General features: G+C 47.0%; 5 non-coding genes and 3 pseudogenes across 5 annotated transcripts; all 8 read left to right on the top strand.

Annotated features, from left to right (window-relative positions):
* Nucleotides 1-753: 753 nt before the first annotated feature.
* On the top strand, nt 754-932 carry LOC139619809 (U2 spliceosomal RNA; annotated as a pseudogene).
* Nucleotides 933-1,327: 395 nt separating this feature from the next.
* On the top strand, nt 1,328-1,442 carry LOC139618885 (U5 spliceosomal RNA). The gene has a single exon (XR_011689891.1). It is a non-coding gene; the product is annotated as a U5 spliceosomal RNA (small nuclear RNA).
* A 164-nt stretch (nt 1,443-1,606) lies between these two features.
* Nucleotides 1,607-1,798, top strand: LOC139619635 (U2 spliceosomal RNA). The gene has a single exon (XR_011690625.1). It is a non-coding gene; the product is annotated as a U2 spliceosomal RNA (small nuclear RNA).
* A 395-nt stretch (nt 1,799-2,193) lies between these two features.
* Nucleotides 2,194-2,308, top strand: LOC139618884 (U5 spliceosomal RNA). The gene has a single exon (XR_011689890.1). It is a non-coding gene; the product is annotated as a U5 spliceosomal RNA (small nuclear RNA).
* Nucleotides 2,309-8,030: 5,722 nt separating this feature from the next.
* On the top strand, nt 8,031-8,205 carry LOC139619781 (U2 spliceosomal RNA; annotated as a pseudogene).
* A 395-nt stretch (nt 8,206-8,600) lies between these two features.
* LOC139618882 (U5 spliceosomal RNA) lies at nt 8,601-8,715 on the top strand. The gene has a single exon (XR_011689888.1). It is a non-coding gene; the product is annotated as a U5 spliceosomal RNA (small nuclear RNA).
* Nucleotides 8,716-14,464: 5,749 nt separating this feature from the next.
* On the top strand, nt 14,465-14,638 carry LOC139619702 (U2 spliceosomal RNA; annotated as a pseudogene).
* A 395-nt stretch (nt 14,639-15,033) lies between these two features.
* On the top strand, nt 15,034-15,146 carry LOC139619298 (U5 spliceosomal RNA). Its single transcript, XR_011690300.1, has one exon. It is a non-coding gene; the product is annotated as a U5 spliceosomal RNA (small nuclear RNA).
* Nucleotides 15,147-15,330: the final 184 nt, after the last annotated feature.

The following is a 15,330-nucleotide window of genomic DNA, read 5'->3' as shown; positions in this document are numbered from 1 at the left end:
CTGGGAGTGCAGCGCTGCCGTAGACCAGTGGGCAATGGCCGGCTCCTTGCAATTCCCGTACTTGCCAGCAAGGGAGGTCCTTACAGCACAACTGGTGCTGTATGGGGTGAGCCAAAAAACACTGAAGAACGATGACTTTGCCCAGATGTGGCTCACCCTAGCCGCCATCAAAGACGCCATATGGACCTCCAGAAACTTGCTGGTAAGGAAGCACATGCAGATCCCCCCCGTGGCTGTGATCCGGATGGCTGTAGGCGGCAGGCCTAGGACACAGCCACAAAGAAGCATCGCCTCTGTGCCCATTCGGACGAAGGAGCCGGAGCCACACATGAAAAGGTCAAAGCAGCGGCGGCCTGGCTCTCCGGGTGAGGCAGGTGGGAAGGAGCAACAGGGTGAGGATCTCCTCTGAGCACCACGACAGGATCCCGAGAGACCAAATGTTTGGGGGAGCGGAATGAGTGACCCTGGGTAGGGACTCATTCTGCTCCTGCACAAAATTAGAAAGAAGAGAAGTTTTAAACCAATGCACTCCCTTTTTAAAGATTTGGGACACTCCATGGTTTTCATTTGTGAGATGGATTTTATGTTTGACAACATGTAAAACCCCTTGAAATATTTGTTTTTAATGTTTTAAAAAAAAAAAAACAAACAAACAATGGTTTTACAACTATTTATCATATTGTTGTGATTATAATGTACCCTTTGTATCTCAAGATGTAAACCTTCTTTGAAAAAACTGAAATGAGTGTCAATAAATCTTTTCGAAAGAAAAAAAAAATCTGTTCTTATCAGTTTAATATCTGATATGTTCTCTACCCGAGGACAAACATATTAAACGGATTTTTAGAACTGGGAGCTGAAAAAGGGGCTTGCTCCGTTCACTCCACGCATCGACCTGGCATTGCAGTGCCGCCGGGAACGGTGCACCCTTCTCTGGCCGTGTGGAAAAGCAAGCAAGCAAGCAAGCAAGCAAACAATGACGCAAACGTACAGTTTCAAATGCCCCTCTTGCAGTGGCTGGAGGAAGGTGAGTCAACCTGCCCCACAGCTGATATCCCTCACGCGCCCTGGAAGGGCTGCTAGCCTCCAATCAACCCCGCATTTTCCCTGTATTTTGGTCCCCGGGGGCCTGCAAGCGCCTGATAACTTGAGAAATTTGTGGGGATTGCATGTTGAGGCCCAGACACTTTTCTCCACAGCCCGATTGGCTAGAGCCCGTGACAACATGGGGAGGGGGCGGGGATTTGGCAAGCTAAGAGAAGGCTACCGTGAGGGCGGTGACTGGGACCAATGGGGTCCTCGGCCGCTCTTGAGGAGAGGCCTGTACTGACTCTGGTTTCTCTTCATCACGCACAAGTCTTTCGCCTTTTACTAAAGACTTCCGTGGAGAGGAACACCAATGAGTTTAAGCTATTTTTGGCAGGCTCTGCCGTATGGCTGAGCCCTTTGAGTTTGTGAAAAGTCAAACAGCTGTCGAGGTCAGGAATGGGGAGGTGGGCGGAGGTGGTGAAAAGCAGCCATTGCTCCGCTCATGTCAAAAGCAGCCAACCGCGACCAGCGAGATTTGTGCCAAGAGCCTGGCTGGAACGCCAGACACTTTGGGCCCATCGCTTCTCGGCCTTTTGGCTAAGATCAAGTGTAGTATCTGTTCTTATCAATTTAATATCTGATATGTCCTCTACCCGAGGACAAACATATTAAACGGATTTTTAGAACTGGGAGCTGAAAAAGGGGCTTGCCCCGTTCACTCCACGCATCGACCTGGCATTGCAGTGCCGCCGGGAACGGTGCACCCTTCTCTGGCCGTGTGGAAAAGCAAGCAAGCAAGCAAGCAAGCAAACAATGACGCAAACGTACAGTTTCAAATGCCCCTCTGGCAGTGGCTGGAGGAAGGTGAGTCAACCTGCCCCACAGCTGATATCCCTCACGCGCCCTGGAAGGGCTGCTAGCCTCCAATCAACCCCGCATTTTCCCTGTATTTTGGTCCCCGGGGGCCTGCAAGCGCCTGATAACTTGAGAAATTTGTGGGGATTGCATGTTGAGGCCCAGACACTTTTCTCCACAGCCCGATTGGCTAGAGCCCGTGACAACATGGGGAGGGGGCGGGGATTTGGCAAGCTAAGAGAAGGCTACCGTGAGGGCGGTGACTGGGACCAATGGGGTCCTCGGCCGCTCTTGAGGAGAGGCCTGTACTGACTCTGGTTTCTCTTCATCACGCACAAGTCTTTCGCCTTTTACTAAAGACTTCCGTGGAGAGGAACACCAATGAGTTTAAGCTATTTTTGGCAGGCTCTGCCGTATGGCTGAGCCCTTTGAGTTTGTGAAAAGTCAAACAGCTGTCGAGGTCAGGAATGGGGAGGTGGGCGGAGGTGGTGAAAAGCAGCCATTGCTCCGCTCATGTCAAAAGCAGCCAACCGCGACCAGCGAGATTTGTGCCAAGAGCCTGGCTGGAACGCCAGACACTTTGGCTAAGACTGCGGTCGCCTCCTTTTGATGGTTAAATTCTTGCCTGTTGTGGCTCTGAGTTAAACCAGCTCTTGGGAGGAAATTGTCTACATTCCTTGTTTAAAGTTGTGCAACTTTTCTGTAGTTGCATATCTTAAACAAATAGGAATTCATTGGCCCAGAGAATCTCTTACCTGCGCTCTGCCGGATTCAACACCTTGTCCAGGCCAAAACTTGAAAAGGTAAGTACGTTTTTAGATTTTTTTCCTTTTTATATTTTTAATTGTATTTACTTATTTATTGTTCATTGTTTTTTTGTCCATTGTAAGTTTTTTACTGATTTTAGATCCTTTTAGCTTGTGGTGCCTCCACCATGTCGGCCACCCATGCCAACATGCGGAGGCACCACAGCGTCCGTTTTAAGTTTAAAGAAAAGGATGGAAAGCTCCTGGAGATGTCAAGGCTAGATTTCTCCAGGAAGCTAATCCAACAGGCTTTGAAATTCACAGCAAACGATTTGAATTGTATTTTGACCCTACCATTAAATAAAGGTTTTGATGTAAGCTTCCAGTCTGCGGCTATCTTGAGAGAATTTTGGACAAGATTTGAGTCTGTGAAACCCCAGTTTTCTGCATTTGTTGTTGAAAAACTGACTGATAATGCATTGAAAACAGTCATTGTCAGAATGTTTAATGAGACAGTGAATGCAGAAGACATTTGTATATGGCTGGGGAGATACTGCACTGTTAAAGGCCAGGCTACCAAAGTGAGAGATGAGGACGGCATCTGGAATTGCGCTTGGAGGGTCCCCATTCAACAATGGCAGGACCCCCAGGGCTTCCAAGGCCTGAAACATCTGCCGTCAATGATAGTTCTGGGTGAAAACAGGGGCTACATCCACTACCAAGGTCAGCCCAAGCTCTGCCGCAAGTGCGGTGAGCATGGGCACCTGGTAGAAGCGTGCACAAAAACCTTTTGCGGAAAGTGTAGAGAAATTGGGCACACTTTTGAGGAGTGCACCAATGGCAGGAAGTGCAACCTTTGTGGAGAAACAAATCATCTCTTCAGAGCTTGCCCCAAATCGTTTGCCAACAAACTAAAGGCAGCAAAAGCCAATGAACAAAATGGAGGACAAAAAGAAAAAGAGCAGGTTGAAGAGGCTGGGCAGGAAAATTCAAATCTCCCGCCAGATACTGTGATTGGAGAGGAGGGATCATGTGAGGCGGGAGAGGGGGAGGGGCCTGCAACAGCCCCATCAATGGAGAGTGGAGAGGAGGATGGGGAGATGCAGGAAGTGGGCGGAGCTAGTTCAGAAATGGAAGATTTTCAACCACCTGAAAATAGTGAGGATGCCCCCCTCCCCGATGCCCAGCAAACAAAGAGACTTGCATCGGAATTGTCCTCTGAGTCTCCTGTAGCCTCAGAGAAGAGGGGAAGAGTTGGGACTCTCTCAGACAGTTCATCTGTGGAGGAGCCCAGAGTCTTCCCCTCCAATTCACCAAATGAAGTCTCTTTCCTGACAGTAGCTCTACAATCAACCCCTAAGGACTCCAAGCTAAATGCAGCCTTGCGTCAAAGGCCAACCCCCAGAGTCCGACGGGGGAATGGAGCTCAACTCCCTCCTTCATCACCTGTTGAAGTGAAGGAGGAGCCCCGTTCACAAGAAATAGTCTAACTGCCTTTTTTTTTAAAAAAAAAAGATATTTTAGCATCTTAAACCTCTATTTAGTGTTTTTAAAATTTCATACCTGTTGTTTTTAATCATACTCATGACACTCACCTTCTCAACCATCAATGTGAGAAGTGTGAAGTCGAGAGTTAGAGCCCAGAGTGTTTTATCCTTTCTTAATTCTACAAAGTCAGATGTGTTTTTAATGCAGGAATGTGGCATACCGTTTTTAAAACACTACCGACAGTGGGAGGAGATGTGGCCACAGACATCGATATGGAGCGGATCAAACCAAAATAAGAACGATGGAGTGGCCATTTTAATAAAAAACCCTCAGGTTCTGGTGAAGGGTAGCACTGTGGTGAGAGACGGTAGGGCACTTTTAGCACACTTGACCTTTATGGGACAGGATTTTAACCTTCTCAATATTTATGGCTTTAACGACAAAAATGACAGGTATGACCTTTTAGAAGACCTGCAGTCCCACATGCTAGGGAGAGTGCCATTAGTTTTAGGAGGTGATTTTAACTGTATTTTAAGTCGAAAAGATAGAAAAAGAACAGGGGAAGATTTTAAAATTGACAAAACATCGGTTTTATTACAGGGCATATGCAGGGATTTTAAACTACAAGACTGTTTTAAAACCATGCATCCCAGAGAGGAGGGCTTCACCTGGTTCAGTGGTGATGGCACCAGAGCCTCTCGCATAGATTTTATTTTCACACGGGACTGCCCGCCGACCGATGCTAGATTGACCCCTGTTTTCTTTTCTGACCACCTGATGCTCTCCTGCACCCTTTCACTCTCTTCAGGTGTGACTTTTGGAAGTGGTCTGTGGAAACTCAACTGCTCCCTGCTTGAAGATCAACATCTAGTTCAGCAGTACAGGGAGCAGTACCGAGAGTGGCAGACCCTTCAAGACATGTACGATACACGAGCACACTGGTGGGAGATGGTGAAGGGAAAGACCCAGACTTTTTTCAGACAGGCAGGCAAAAAAAGAAAGGGCAAGGAGAACAGACGCATGATGGGACTGCAGAAGCGACTACAGCGCTATTTTAACCTCAACCAAAATGGAATGGATTTTAATGAAGAAATTACAGAAATCAAATCAGAGATGTCGGTTTTAGCTGAAATTAAAAGCAAGGGTGTCATTTTAAGGAGCAGGGAACGGGAAATAGAGGAGGGTGAGAAGTGCACCAGGTATTTTTTTAAGAAAATTGTTAGTAAAGGGGGGACCATTTTAAAACTAAAAAAGGAAAACGGGTGCATAACAGAGAATATCGAAGAAATTAAACAGATTGTGGAAAATTTTTACGTAGAATTGTATAAAGAAAAGCCCATTAGAATAGACACCATGAATGAAGTTTTAAAATCCATCGATAAAAAAGTAAAAGACAGTGTGCTTTTAACCCAAGATTTTACCATTCTAGAGTTAAATAAATGTTTGTCAAGTTTTAAAAAAGGGAAGTCCCCAGGACAGGATGGACTTCCCTTGGAATTTTATTTGACCTTTTGGGACATTTTAGCACCTGATTTGATCCATGTTTTTAAAGACTTTGAGCACCTAGACCGACTTCCTGACAGTTTTAGAGTAGGGATAGTGACTCTACTGCACAAAAACAAAGACAAGACCGACCTGATGAACTGGAGACCTATCGCACTTTTAAACCTTGATTGTAAACTTTTTAGCAAACTTTTAGCCTCACGTATGTCCTTGTTTTTAAAGGGGGTGATTCACCCGGATCAAGGCTGTGCCATCCCAGGGAGGAAGATCACCGACAGCCTGGTACTGATCCGAGACACCATCTGTTACGCGAGAGACAGAAACATCCGGCTAGTAGTCCTAAATTTAGATTTTGAGAAAGCCTTCGATCGGGTCTCGCACCAGTACCTTTTCAAGGTACTGCAAAAAATGGGGTTCCCAGAAAGGTTTCTAGCTTGGGTGGGATTGCTGTATCGGGACATTACCAGCAAATTTGTGATTAACGGGCATTTGACAAAAGCAGTCGATATTAACTGCGGTGTCCGTCAGGGTTGTCCGTTATCTGCCCTCCTATACATAACATGTATAGAACCGCTGGCACAGATCTTGAGAAGGGATCAACGAATCAATGGGTTGGGAGTACCGGGGAGCGGGGGACTGGACACCAAGTGTATTTTATACATGGACGACGTGAACATTTTATGCACCGACCTTTTATCCGTCAACAGGACGCTGGACTTGACTGACTGGTTTGGACAGGCTTCTGGGTCAAAGTTGAACAAAAACAAGACCCAAGCCCAATTTTATGGACCGTGGACAGCGACTGAGATGACAGGACTCCCTTTGACTGTGACCCAGACTGACCAAAAAATACTGGGGATCAAATTTGACAGGGAGGGAGAAGGAACAACAAATTGGCCAGACGTGGTAGGGAAAGTAAAACAAAGACTAGGATATTGGGGACTTAGAGGACTGACTATTGAAGGAAAGGTTTTAATCATCAAAGCGGTGATTTTACCTTTGCTTTTACTCATCAGTTCTGTTTTTATCCCACCTAGGAGAGTGCTTTTAGATCTGGAGCGAGCCATCTTTTATTTCCTGTGGGGCTCCAAGTGGGAGAGACTGAGGAGGGAGGTCATGAAAAGGCCAAAAGAGAAAGGAGGAAAAGGAGTGCCTGACCTGTACTTGTTTTTAGGAAGCCGATACACCGCACTACACCTCAAACAAGCCACAGACCCATCCGGAAACCCCAAAACTACAGCCATGACACGTTTCTGGATGGGATCGTACCTCAGACGATTGAAGATTTTACCTACAGATCTTAAAGTACCCGTGTCTTTTAGCCTGCCACCAGCCTATGCTTTTATCCCGACGTTTTTAAAGCATTTTAAACTGGAGCAGGAGGAGCTGCATATTTTAACCAACCACCGTTCTCTGATCTCTGTTGTGCAGGAGCAGGAGCCAGTGAGTCCAGTGCGCGGGCTCGCATTTGGCGAGCCCTCAACAGTTTGGCGCAACGTGAACCATTCCGCTCTTCCAAACAGACTCCGGGACCTGTCATGGATGGTGGCTCATGAGATTCTCCCAGTCAGGTCCGTCATGCACTCCCGGGGCATGTCAACACGCTCAACCTGCCCCCGACCCGGTTGTGGCGCGCCAGAGTCGGTGAGGCATTTGCTCTGGGAGTGCAGCGCTGCCGTAGACCAGTGGGCAATGGCCGGCTCCTTGCAATTCCCGTACTTGCCAGCAAGGGAGGTCCTTACAGCACAACTGGTGCTGTATGGGGTGAGCCAAAAAACACTGAAGAACGATGACTTTGCCCAGATGTGGCTCACCCTAGCCGCCATCAAAGACGCCATATGGACCTCCAGAAACTTGCTGGTAAGGAAGCACATGCAGATCCCCCCCGTGGCTGTGATCCGGATGGCTGTAGGCGGCAGGCCTAGGACACAGCCACAAAGAAGCATCGCCTCTGTGCCCATTCGGACGAAGGAGCCGGAGCCACACATGAAAAGGTCAAAGCAGCGGCGGCCTGGCTCTCCGGGTGAGGCAGGTGGGAAGGAGCAACAGGGTGAGGATCTCCTCTGAGCACCACGACAGGATCCCGAGAGACCAAATGTTTGGGGGAGCGGAATGAGTGACCCTGGGTAGGGACTCATTCTGCTCCTGCACAAAATTAGAAAGAAGAGAAGTTTTAAACCAATGCACTCCCTTTTTAAAGATTTGGGACACTCCATGGTTTTCATTTGTGAGATGGATTTTATGTTTGACAACATGTAAAACCCCTTTAAATATTTGTTTTTAATGTTTTAAAAAAAAAAACAAACAAACAATGGTTTTACAACTATTTATCATATTGTTGTGATTATAATGTACCCTTTGTATCTCAAGATGTAAACCTTCTTTGAAAAAACTGAAATGAGTGTCAATAAATCTTTTCGAAAGAAAAAATCTGTTCTTATCAGTTTAATATCTGATATGTCCTCTACCCGAGGACAAACATATTAAACGGATTTTTAGAACTGGGAGCTGAAAAAGGGGCTTGCTCCGTTCACTCCACGCATCGACCTGGCATTGCAGTGCCGCCGGGAACGGTGCACCCTTCTCTGGCCGTGTGGAAAAGCAAGCAAGCAAGCAAGCAAGCAAACAATGATGCAAACGTACAGTTTCAAATGCCCCTCTGGCAGTGGCTGGAGGAAGGTGAGTCAACCTGCCCCACAGCTGATATCCCTCACGCGCCCTGGAAGGGCTGCTAGCCTCCAATCAACCCCGCATTTTCCCTGTATTTTGGTCCCCGGGGGCCTGCAAGCGCCTGATAACTTGAGAAATTTGTGGGGATTGCATGTTGAGGCCCAGACACTTTTCTCCACAGCCCGATTGGCTAGAGCCCGTGACAACATGGGGAGGGGGCGGGGATTTGGCAAGCTAAGAGAAGGCTACCGTGAGGGCGGTGACTGGGACCAATGGGGTCCTCGGCCGCTCTTGAGGAGAGGCCTGTACTGACTCTGGTTTCTCTTCATCACGCACAAGTCTTTCGCCTTTTACTAAAGACTTCCGTGGAGAGGAACACCAATGAGTTTAAGCTATTTTTGGCAGGCTCTGCCGTATGGCTGAGCCCTTTGAGTTTGTGAAAAGTCAAACAGCTGTCGAGGTCAGGAATGGGGAGGTGGGCGGAGGTGGTGAAAAGCAGCCATTGCTCCGCTCATGTCAAAAGCAGCCAACCGCGACCAGCGAGATTTGTGCCAAGAGCCTGGCTGGAACGCCAGACACTTTGGGCCCATCGCTTCTCGGCCTTTTGGCTAAGACTGCGGTCGCCTCCTTTTGATGGTTAAATTCTTGCCTGTTGTGGCTCTGAGTTAAACCAGCTCTTGGGAGGAAATTGTCTACATTCCTTGTTTAAAGTTGTGCAACTTTTCTGTGGTTGCATATCTTAAACAAATAGGAATTCATTGGCCCAGAGAATCTCTTACCTGCGCTCTGCCGGATTCAACACCTTGTCCAGGCCAAAACTTGAAAAGGTAAGTACGTTTTTAGATTTTTTTCCTTTTTATATTTTTAATTGTATTTACTTATTTATTGTTCATTGTTTTTTTGTCCATTGTAAGTTTTTTACTGATTTTAGATCCTTTTAGCTTGTGGTGCCTCCACCATGTCGGCCACCCATGCCAACATGCGGAGGCACCACAGCGTCCGTTTTAAGTTTAAAGAAAAGGATGGAAAGCTCCTGGAGATGTCAAGGCTAGATTTCTCCAGGAAGCTAATCCAACAGGCTTTGAAATTCACAGCAAACGATTTGAATTGTATTTTGACCCTACCATTAAATAAAGGTTTTGATGTAAGCTTCCAGTCTGCGGCTATCTTGAGAGAATTTTGGACAAGATTTGAGTCTGTGAAACCCCAGTTTTCTGCATTTGTTGTTGAAAAACTGACTGATAATGCATTGAAAACAGTCATTGTCAGAATGTTTAATGAGACAGTGAATGCAGAAGACATTTGTATATGGCTGGGGAGATACTGCACTGTTAAAGGCCAGGCTACCAAAGTGAGAGATGAGGACGGCATCTGGAATTGCGCTTGGAGGGTCCCCATTCAACAATGGCAGGACCCCCAGGGCTTCCAAGGCCTGAAACATCTGCCGTCAATGATAGTTCTGGGTGAAAACAGGGGCTACATCCACTACCAAGGTCAGCCCAAGCTCTGCCGCAAGTGCGGTGAGCATGGGCACCTGGTAGAAGCGTGCACAAAAACCTTTTGCGGAAAGTGTAGAGAAATTGGGCACACTTTTGAGGAGTGCACCAATGGCAGGAAGTGCAACCTTTGTGGAGAAACAAATCATCTCTTCAGAGCTTGCCCCAAATCGTTTGCCAACAAACTAAAGGCAGCAAAAGCCAATGAACAAAATGGAGGACAAAAAGAAAAAGAGCAGGTTGAAGAGGCTGGGCAGGAAAATTCAAATCTCCCGCCAGATACTGTGATTGGAGAGGAGGGATCATGTGAGGCGGGAGAGGGGGAGGGGCCTGCAACAGCCCCATCAATGGAGAGTGGAGAGGAGGATGGGGAGATGCAGGAAGTGGGCGGAGCTAGTTCAGAAATGGAAGATTTTCAACCACCTGAAAATAGTGAGGATGCCCCCCTCCCCGATGCCCAGCAAACAAAGAGACTTGCATCGGAATTGTCCTCTGAGTCTCCTGTAGCCTCAGAGAAGAGGGGAAGAGTTGGGACTCTCTCAGACAGTTCATCTGTGGAGGAGCCCAGAGTCTTCCCCTCCAATTCACCAAATGAAGTCTCTTTCCTGACAGTAGCTCTACAATCAACCCCTAAGGACTCCAAGCTAAATGCAGCCTTGCGTCAAAGGCCAACCCCCAGAGTCCGACGGGGGAATGGAGCTCAACTCCCTCCTTCATCACCTGTTGAAGTGAAGGAGGAGCCCCGTTCACAAGAAATAGTCTAACTGCCTTTTTTTTAAAAAAAAAAAGATATTTTAGCATCTTAAACCTCTATTTAGTGTTTTTAAAATTTCATACCTGTTGTTTTTAATCATACTCATGACACTCACCTTCTCAACCATCAATGTGAGAAGTGTGAAGTCGAGAGTTAGAGCCCAGAGTGTTTTATCCTTTCTTAATTCTACAAAGTCAGATGTGTTTTTAATGCAGGAATGTGGCATACCGTTTTTAAAACACTACCGACAGTGGGAGGAGATGTGGCCACAGACATCGATATGGAGCGGATCAAACCAAAATAAGAACGATGGAGTGGCCATTTTAATAAAAAACCCTCAGGTTCTGGTGAAGGGTAGCACTGTGGTGAGAGACGGTAGGGCACTTTTAGCACACTTGACCTTTATGGGACAGGATTTTAACCTTCTCAATATTTATGGCTTTAACGACAAAAATGACAGGTATGACCTTTTAGAAGACCTGCAGTCCCACATGCTAGGGAGAGTGCCATTAGTTTTAGGAGGTGATTTTAACTGTATTTTAAGTCGAAAAGATAGAAAAAGAACAGGGGAAGATTTTAAAATTGACAAAACATCGGTTTTATTACAGGGCATATGCAGGGATTTTAAACTACAAGACTGTTTTAAAACCATGCATCCCAGAGAGGAGGGCTTCACCTGGTTCAGTGGTGATGGCACCAGAGCCTCTCGCATAGATTTTATTTTCACACGGGACTGCCCGCCGACCGATGCTAGATTGACCCCTGTTTTCTTTTCTGACCACCTGATGCTCTCCTGCACCCTTTCACTCTCTTCAGGTGTGACTTTTGGAAGTGGTCTGTGGAAACTCAACTGCTCCCTGCTTGAAGATCAACATCTAGTTCAGCAGTACAGGGAGCAGTACCGAGAGTGGCAGACCCTTCAAGACATGTACGATACACGAGCACACTGGTGGGAGATGGTGAAGGGAAAGACCCAGACTTTTTTCAGACAGGCAGGCAAAAAAAGAAAGGGCAAGGAGAACAGACGCATGATGGGACTGCAGAAGCGACTACAGCGCTATTTTAACCTCAACCAAAATGGAATGGATTTTAATGAAGAAATTAGAGAAATCAAATCAGAGATGTCGGTTTTAGCTGAAATTAAAAGCAAGGGTGTCATTTTAAGGAGCAGGGAACGGGAAATAGAGGAGGGTGAGAAGTGCACCAGGTATTTTTTTAAGAAAATTGTTAGTAAAGGGGGGACCATTTTAAAACTAAAAAAGGAAAACGGGTGCATAACAGAGAATATCGAAGAAATTAAACAGATTGTGGAAAATTTTTACGTAGAATTGTATAAAGAAAAGCCCATTAGAATAGACACCATGAATGAAGTTTTAAAATCCATCGATAAAAAAGTAAAAGACAGTGTGCTTTTAACCCAAGATTTTACCATTCTAGAGTTAAATAAATGTTTGTCAAGTTTTAAAAAAGGGAAGTCCCCAGGACAGGATGGACTTCCCTTGGAATTTTATTTGACCTTTTGGGACATTTTAGCACCTGATTTGATCGATGTTTTTAAAGACTTTGAGCACCTAGACCGACTTCCTGACAGTTTTAGAGTAGGGATAGTGACTCTACTGCACAAAAACAAAGACAAGACCGACCTGATGAACTGGAGACCTATCGCACTTTTAAACCTTGATTGTAAACTTTTTAGCAAACTTTTAGCCTCACGTATGTCCTTGTTTTTAAAGGGGGTGATTCACCCGGATCAAGGCTGTGCCATCCCAGGGAGGAAGATCACCGACAGCCTGGTACTGATCCGAGACACCATCTGTTACGCGAGAGACAGAAACATCCGGCTAGTAGTCCTAAATTTAGATTTTGAGAAAGCCTTCGATCGGGTCTCGCACCAGTACCTTTTCAAGGTACTGCAAAAAATGGGGTTCCCAGAAAGGTTTCTAGCTTGGGTGGGATTGCTGTATCGGGACATTACCAGCAAATTTGTGATTAACGGGCATTTGACAAAAGCAGTCGATATTAACTGCGGTGTCCGTCAGGGTTGTCCGTTATCTGCCCTCCTATACATAACATGTATAGAACCGCTGGCACAGATCTTGAGAAGGGATCAACGAATCAATGGGTTGGGAGTACCGGGGAGCGGGGGACTGGACACCAAGTGTATTTTATACATGGACGACGTGAACATTTTATGCACCGACCTTTTATCCGTCAACAGGACGCTGGACTTGACTGACTGGTTTGGACAGGCTTCTGGGTCAAAGTTGAACAAAAACAAGACCCAAGCCCAATTTTATGGACCGTGGACAGCGACTGAGATGACAGGACTCCCTTTGACTGTGACCCAGACTGACCAAAAAATACTGGGGATCAAATTTGACAGGGAGGGAGAAGGAACAACAAATTGGCCAGACGTGGTAGGGAAAGTAAAACAAAGACTAGGATATTGGGGACTTAGAGGACTGACTATTGAAGGAAAGGTTTTAATCATCAAAGCGGTGATTTTACCTTTGCTTTTACTCATCAGTTCTGTTTTTATCCCACCTAGGAGAGTGCTTTTAGATCTGGAGCGAGCCATCTTTTATTTCCTGTGGGGCTCCAAGTGGGAGAGACTGAGGAGGGAGGTCATGAAAAGGCCAAAAGAGAAAGGAGGAAAAGGAGTGCCTGACCTGTACTTGTTTTTAGGAAGCCGATACACCGCACTACACCTCAAACAAGCCACAGACCCATCCGGAAACCCCAAAACTACAGCCATGACACGTTTCTGGATGGGATCGTACCTCAGACGATTGAAGATTTTACCTACAGATCTTAAAGTACCCGTGTCTTTTAGCCTGCCACCAGCCTATGCTTTTATCCCGACGTTTTTAAAGCATTTTAAACTGGAGCAGGAGGAGCTGCATATTTTAACCAACCACCGTTCTCTGATCTCTGTTGTGCAGGAGCAGGAGCCAGTGAGTCCAGTGCGCGGGCTCGCATTTGGCGAGCCCTCAACAGTTTGGCGCAACGTGAACCATTCCGCTCTTCCAAACAGACTCCGGGACCTGTCATGGATGGTGGCTCATGAGATTCTCCCAGTCAGGTCCGTCATGCACTCCCGGGGCATGTCAACACGCTCAACCTGCCCCCGACCCGGTTGTGGCGCGCCAGAGTCGGTGAGGCATTTGCTCTGGGAGTGCAGCGCTGCCGTAGACCAGTGGGCAATGGCCGGCTCCTTGCAATTCCCGTACTTGCCAGCAAGGGAGGTCCTTACAGCACAACTGGTGCTCTATGGGGTGAGCCAAAAAACACTGAAGAAAGATGACTTTGCCCAGATGTGGCTCACCCTAGCCGCCATCAAAGACGCCATATGGACCTCCAGAAACTTGCTGGTAAGGAAGCACATGCAGATCCCCCCCGTGGCTGTGATCCGGATGGCTGTAGGCGGCAGGCCTAGGACACAGCCACAAAGAAGCATCGCCTCTGTGCCCATTCGGACGAAGGAGCCGGAGCCACACATGAAAAGGTCAAAGCAGCGGCGGCCTGGCTCTCCGGGTGAGGCAGGTGGGAAGGAGCAACAGGGTGAGGATCTCCTCTGAGCACCACGACAGGATCCCGAGAGACCAAATGTTTGGGGGAGCGGAATGAGTGACCCTGGGTAGGGACTCACTCTGCTCCTGCACAAAATTAGAAAGAAGAGAAGTTTTAAACCAATGCACTCCCTTTTAAAGATTTGGGACACTCCATGGTTTTCATTTGTGAGATGGATTTTATGTTTGACAACATGTAAAACCCCTTGAAATATTTGTTTTTAATGTTTTAAAAAAAAAACAAACAAACAAACAATGGTTTTACAACTATTTATCATAGTGTTGTGATTATAATGTACCCTTTGTATCTCAAGATGTAAACCTTCTTTGAAAAAACTTGAAATGAGTGTCAATAAATCTTTTCGAAAGAAAAATCTGTTCTTATCAGTTTAATATCTGATATGTCCTCTACCCGAGGACAAACATATTAAACGGATTTTTAGAACTGGGAGCTGAAAAAGGGGCTTGCTCCGTTCACTCCACGCATCGACCTGGCATTGCAGTGCCGCCGGGAACGGTGCACCCTTCTCTGGCCGTGTGGAAAAGCAAGCAAGCAAGCAAGCAAGCAAACAATGACGCAAACGTACAGTTTCAAATGCCCCTCTGGCAGTGGCTGGAGGAAGGTGAGTCAACCTGCCCCACAGCTGATATCCCTCACGCGCCCTGGAAGGGCTGCTAGCCTCCAATCAACCCCGCATTTTCCCTGTATTTTGGTCCCCGGGGGCCTGCAAGCGCCTGATAACTTGAGAAATTTGTGGGGATTGCATGTTGAGGCCCAGACACTTTTCTCCACAGCCCGATTGGCTAGAGCCCGTGACAACATGGGGAGGGGGCGGGGATTTGGCAAGCTAAGAGAAGGCTACCGTGAGGGCGGTGACTGGGACCAATGGGGTCCTCGGCCGCTCTTGAGGAGAGGCCTGTACTGACTCTGGTTTCTCTTCATCACGCACAAGTCTTTCGCCTTTTACTAAAGACTTCCGTGGAGAGGAACACCAATGAGTTTAAGCTATTTTTGGCAGGCTCTGCCGTATGGCTGAACCCTTTGAGTTTGTGAAAAGTCAAACAGCTGTCGAGGTCAGGAATGGGGAGGTGGGCAGAGGTGGTGAAAAGCAGCCATTGCTCCGCTCATGTCAAAAGCAGCCAACCGCGACCAGCGAGATTTGTGCCAAGAGCCTGGCTGGAACGCCAGACACTTTGGGCCCATCGCTTCTCGGCCTTTT

Source organism: Trachinotus anak, unplaced genomic scaffold (genome assembly GCF_046630095.1).
Source record: "Trachinotus anak isolate AG129_WGS33_773 ecotype Australia unplaced genomic scaffold, CSIRO_AGI_Tana_v1 ptg000003l, whole genome shotgun sequence".
Classification (NCBI taxonomy): Eukaryota; Metazoa; Chordata; class Actinopteri; order Carangiformes; family Carangidae; genus Trachinotus; species Trachinotus anak.
Note: the sequence above shows the minus strand (reverse complement) of the source record. Positions and strands in the feature narration are given on the sequence as shown.